A 6483-nucleotide genomic window follows, 5' to 3' on the forward strand; every position below is an offset into this window, starting at 1 on the left:
CACAACGACCATAATGTTTAACGACTGCCACCCTGTGGCGGTGATGTAGACTGCTCAAGATGAGAGCTTTTTTTTTAACTTTTTTTTTTTACATTGTATTTATGTATTCAGCGTTTGAAGTTTTGAAAAAAACATTTTTTTACATGAAATAATTATGAAAATGTCTTTTTAATCAAAATGATTCTGTTCTAAAATTCAGTTTAAAAGAGGAACATTATCACAATTTCAGAAGGGTTAAAACCATTAAAAATCAGTTCCCAGTGGCTTATTTTATTTTTCGAAGTCCATCCATCCATCCATCTTCTTCCGCTTATCCGAGGTCGGGTCGCGGGGGCAGCAGCCTAAGCAGGGAAGCCCAGACTTCCCTCTCCCTAGCCACTTCGTCCAGCTCCTCCCGGGGGATCCCGAGGCGTTCCCAGGCCAGCCGGGAGACATAGTCTTCCCAACGTGTCCTGGGTCTTCCCCGTGGCCTCCTACCGGTCGGACGTGCCCTAAACACCTCCCGAGGGTGGCATCCTGACCAGATGCCCGAACCACCTCATCTGGCTCGTCTCCATGTGGAGGAGCAGCGGCTTTACTTTGAGCTCCCCCCGGATGACAGAGCTTCTCACCCTATCTCTAAGGGAGAGCCCCGCCACTCGGCGGAGGAAACTCATTTCGGCCGCTTGTACCCGTGATCTTGTCCTTTCGGTCATGACCCAAAGCTCATGACCATAGGTGAGGATGGGAACGTAGATCGACCGGTAAATTGAGAGCTTTGCCTTCCGGCTCAGCTCCTTCTTCACCACAACGGATCGATACAGCGTCCGCATTACTGAAGACGCCGCACCGATCCGCCTGTCGATCTCACGATCCACTCTTCCCCCACTCGTGAACAAGACTCCGAGGTACTTGAACTCCTCCACTTGGGGCAAGATCTCCTCCCCAACCCGGAGATGGCACTCCACCCTTTTCCGGGAGAGAACCATGGACTCGGACTTGGAGGTGCTGATTCCCATCCCAGTCGCTTCACACTCGGCTGCGAACCGATCCAGTGAGAGCTGAAGATCTTGGCCGGAGGAAGCCATCAGGACCACATCATCTGCAAATAGCAGTGACCTAATCCTGCAGCCACCAAACCAGATCCCCTCAACGCCTTGACTGCGCCTAGAAATTCTGTCCATAAAAGTTATGAACAGAATCGGTGACAAAGGGCAGCCTTGGCGGAGTCCAACCCTCACTGGAAACGTGTCCGACTTACTGCCGGCAATGCGGACCAAGCTCTGGCACTGATCATACAGGGAGCGAACTGCCACAATAAGACAGTCCGTTACCCCATACTCTCTGAGCACTCCCCACAGGACTTCCCGGGGTACACGGTCGAATGCCTTCTCCAAGTCCACAAAGCATATGTAGACTGGTTGGGCAAACTCCCATGCACCCTCAAGGACCCTGCCCAGAGTATAGAGCTGGTCCACAGTTCCACGACCAGGACGAAAACCACACTGTTCCTCCTGAATCCGAGGTTCGACTATCCGGCGTAGCCTCCTCTCCAGTACACCTGAATAGACCTTACCGGGAAGGCTAAGGAGTTCCCAGTGGCTTATTTTATTTTTCGAAGTTTTTTTCAAAATTTTACCCATCACGCAATATCCCTAAAAAAAGCTTCAAAGTGCCTGATTTTAACCATCGTTATATACACCCGTCCATTTTCCTGTGACGTCACATAGTGATGCCAACACAAACAAACATGGCGCATAGAACAGCAAGCTATAGCGACATTAGCTCGGATTCAGACTCGGATTTCAGCGGCTTAAGCGATTCAACAGATTACGCATGTATTGAAACGGATGGTTGTAGTGTGGAGGCAGCAGAGGTGTGGACTCGAGTCACATGACTTGGACTCGAGTCAGACTCGAGTCATGAATTTGATGACTTTAGACTCGACTTGACAAAATGTAAAAAGACTTGCAACTCGACTTAGACTTTAACATCAATGACTTGTGACTTCACTTGGACTTGAGCCTTTTGAATTGACATGACTTGACATGACTTGCTACTTTCCCCAAAACCCAAAGATGAAAAAGTTATTCGGGAGCGCTCCGTATTTTTCATTGTGTACTTGTCTATCAGCGTTGCGTGTGTCAGCTGGTGTGCTCTCAGTACAACAGCCAATCAAATTAGATCTACTTTGTTTTCATCACACAGCATTCATCCAATCAAATTGCAGGACAACCAACGAAGAAGACATGTCCAAACCACACGCCAGTGAACAAAAAATGATACCTAAAATAATTTCGTTTGGGTATAAAAATGACGAGGTGGTCAACACAAAACGGTTTGCAGTATGCAACACATGCGGTTCGAAAATTACTGATGGAGAGGCAACAACTTCCAACTTCGTCCGGCATTTGAAGTTGCACAAAGAAGGGTAAGTTTTGAATGTAAGATAACGTTTATTGGCTAAGTAACGTGACTTTTATTTGCTGTGTAGTTAAATCAGTGAGGCTGTAAACTCACTGCTAACGTTATAACGTTATTGCAAACACGGGAATCTGTTGCAGTTCACTACCTTATTCATACTTTTTGTTCAGTGATTTTTTTAAAGTAGGGTTACGTTAGTCAATATATCACACGTAACGTTAGACGGTGGTCAGCAGCACCGCGTATTTTAGCCACCTAAAAAAAGACAAAAATAGTAAAATAAAGGTCAGTTAAAATGTATACTATATTATGAATAAGTGTACCGTTTTAGCTAGCTTTCTGACATACTGTTGGTTGTTTACCTCAGTGGTCCCCAACCACCGGGCCGCGGCCCGCTTCTGGTCTGTGGATCGATTGGTATCGGGCCGCACAAGAAATTATTATTTTTTTTTCTTTTTTTAATTAAATCAACATAAAAAACACAAGATACACTTACAAGTAGTGCACCAACCCAAAACAACTCTCTCCCCCCTTTTGTTCTGGGCATTGAACATGAAGACTCTTCCTTCACTGTTCCGAGTGGCCATGAGAGTCTTGGCAGTGCCTGCCTCCAGTGCTCCAGTGGAGCGAGTTTTCAGCCATGGTGGCATCATACTACGCCCCCATCGTGCACAAATGACTGACAGACTCTTGGCTAATTTGGTCTTTTGCAAATGCAATGCAGCATAGGGCCCTGACATATAAAAAGTACAACTTTTTTGTTATGTTCACGTATATGTCATGTTTTTTCAATGTTAACACTTTTGTACAAATAAGTACATTTGCACTTTATTTTTCAACGTGTTTGTTCTGTAAAGGAATGAGTTAATGTTTAAAATGACTGGTTAATAGTGCTATTATAAAGTGCAATGTCAGCACAATTTTCTTTCCTGCAATTTAAAATGCACTTGTTTTAATAAATAAATACAGCGTTTGAAAAGCATACACAATCTGTGTTAATATATTAGTCTGTGGTTAAAAGGACTTGAAAGGACTCGAAACTCAAAATGCAGGACTTAGGACTTGACTTGAGACTTTCCAGTCTTGACTTCGGACTTGACTCGGGGCTTGCCTGTCTTGACTCGGGACTTGACTCGGACTTGAGGGCAAAGACTTGAGACTTACTTGTGATTTGCAAAACAATGACTTGGTCCCACCTCTGGGAGGCAGGTAGCGAAAACGAAATTGAAGAAGAAACTGAAGCTATTGAGCCATATCGGTTTGAACCGTATGCAAGCGAAACCGACGAAAACGACACGACAGCCAGCGACACGGGAGAAAGCGAGGACGAATTCGGCGATCGCCTTCTAACCAACGATTGGTATGTGTTTGTTTGGCATTAAAGGAAACTAACAACTATGAACTAGGTTTACAGCATATGAAATACATTTGGCAACAACATGCACTTTGAGAGTGCAGACAGCCCAATTTTCATCAATTAATATATTCTGTAGACATACCCTCATCCGCACTCTTTTCCTGAAAGCTGATCTGTCCAGTTTTGGAGTTGATGTCAGCAGGCCAGGGAAGCTAGGGTCGATGTGAGCCAAGACATCCAGGGGGTTTAGCTCGCTCGTCTGCGGGAACAAACTGCCGCCATTGCTTGCCGTGCTACCGAGGTACTTTGTCCCTGAATTGCTCACACACCCCGGCAGATTCAATGGGGGTCTGGCGGCAGATTTCTTTGACTTTATGGTTGGAAATGCATCTGCTTTGAGTGTCGCAGGATATCCACACATTCTTGCCATCTCTGTCGTAGCATAGCTTTCGTCGGTAAAGTGTGCGGAACAAACGTCCAATTTCTTGCCACTTTGGCATCTTTGGGCCACTGGTGCAACTTGAATCCGTCCCTGTTCGTGTTGTTACACCCTCCGACAACACACCGACGAGGCATGATGTCTCCAAGGTACGGAAAACAGTCGAAAAAAACGGAAAATAACAGAGCTCAACCGTTCACAAATGCTGTTGACGTGCAGGGACAAATGCGTTGGTACCTAGGTGAATGTTTAGGACGGACAAAGACATTAAAGCGTAAAACATACACAAAGAATGTCTGCAACTTGTGGACAACAAAACAGACAGTGGACAATAAAGAAGCCTTTAGTGGTGTTTTTCTTTCTGATATTAGAATATTTTATTAGTTTAAAAAAAACAGTCCAGTAATTTGACATTGAGCTCAGAGTGCGTGCTTTTACTGTCATCCAGTGTCTGTATGATATAAAACAAGTAATCATTCAAAACAGTACTTCATTTTTGTTGAATTCTTGTGCTTTTTGAGGTTGAGGTACAAGGAACATGTAAAACATTGACAACAGATTCATTAAATCACACATTGATTCAATGTACCGTATTTTCCGCACTATTAGCCGCACCTAAAAACCACAAATTTACTCAAAAGCTGACAGTGCGGCTTATAACCCGGTGCGCTTTATATATGGATTAATATTAAGATTCATTTTCATAAAGTTTCGGTCTCGCAACTACGGTAAACAGCCGCCATCTTTTTTCCCCGTAGAAGAGGAAGTGCTTCTTCTTCTACGCAAGCAACCGCCAAGGTAAGCACCCGCCCCCATAGAACAGGAAGCGCTTCTTCTTCTACTGTAAGCAACCACCCGCCCGCGTAGAAGAAGAAGAAGCGCGCGGATATTACGTTTCATTTCCTTTGTGTGTTTACATCTGTAAAGACCACAAAATGGCTCCTACTAAGCGACAGGTTTCCGGTTCATGAAAAGACGCAATCTCTCCATCCGCACACGGACTACTATTTCACAGCAACTGCCTAAAGACTTTCAAGAAAAGCTGGCTACTTTCCGTGCATATTGTAAAAACAAGATAGCTGAAAAAAAGATCCGGCCAGAGAACATTATCAACATGGACGAGGTTCCACTGACTTTTGATATTCCTGTGAACCGCACTGTGGATACAACGGGAGCACGTACGGTGAATATTCGCACCACAGGGAATGAGAAGTCATCCTTCACTGTGGTTCTAGCTTGCCATGCTAATGGCCAGAAACTTCCACCCATGGTGATATTCAAAAGGAAGACCTTGCCAAAAGAGACCTTTCCAGCCGGCGTCATCATAAAAGCTAACTCGAAGGGATGGATGGATGAAGAAAAGATGAGCGAGTGGTTAAGGGAAGTTTACGCGAAGAGGCCGGGTGGCTTTTTTCACGCAGCTCCGTCCATGTTGATATACGACTCCATGCGCGCCCACATCACGCTGGTTTTTAATATATTATTAAAGTTTGACTGACCTATCTGACTGTTTTTTTGACATTCCTTTAGCGCAGTTAGATGCGGCTTATAACACGGGGCGGCTTATAGGTGGACAAAGTTTTGAAATATGCCGTTCATTGAAGGCGCGGCTTTTAACCCAGGGCGGCTTATGGTGCGGAAAATACGGTAACTAAAAAAACTAAAAACAATGCAATATTAGTGGACAGTGTGGCTCGGGTGGTAGAGCGACCATGCCAGCAACTTCAGGGTTCCAGGTTTGATCCCAGCTTCCGCCATCTTAGTCACGTCCGGTTTGTCCTTGAGCATAACACTTCACCCTTGCTCCGGGTGGGTCGTGGTTAGGCCCTTGCATGGCAGCTTCCGCCATCAGTGAGTGAATGTTGGTGTGAATGTGGAAATAGTGTCAAAAGCGCTTTGAAGTATACCGTATTTTCCGCACCATAAGGCGCCCTGGGTTATAAGCCGCGCCTTCAATGAACGGCATATTTCAAAACTTTGTCCACCTATAAGCCGCCCCGTGTTGTAAGCCGCATCTAACTGCGCTAAAGGAATGTCAAAAAAACAGTCAAATAGGTCAGTCAAACTTTAATAATATATTAAAAACCAGCGTGATGTGGGCGCGCATGGAGTCGTATATCAACATGGACGGAGCTGCGTGAAAAAAGCCACCCGGCCTCTTCGCGTAAACTTAAACTTACCTTAACCACTCGCTCATCTTTTCTTCATCCATCCCTTCGAGTTAGCTTTTATGATGACGCCGGCTGGAAAGGTCTCTTTTGGCAAGGTCTTCCTTTTGAATATC

The sequence above is a fragment of the Nerophis lumbriciformis genome, linkage group LG03, assembly GCF_033978685.3.
Source record: "Nerophis lumbriciformis linkage group LG03, RoL_Nlum_v2.1, whole genome shotgun sequence".
Classification (NCBI taxonomy): domain Eukaryota; kingdom Metazoa; phylum Chordata; class Actinopteri; order Syngnathiformes; family Syngnathidae; genus Nerophis; species Nerophis lumbriciformis.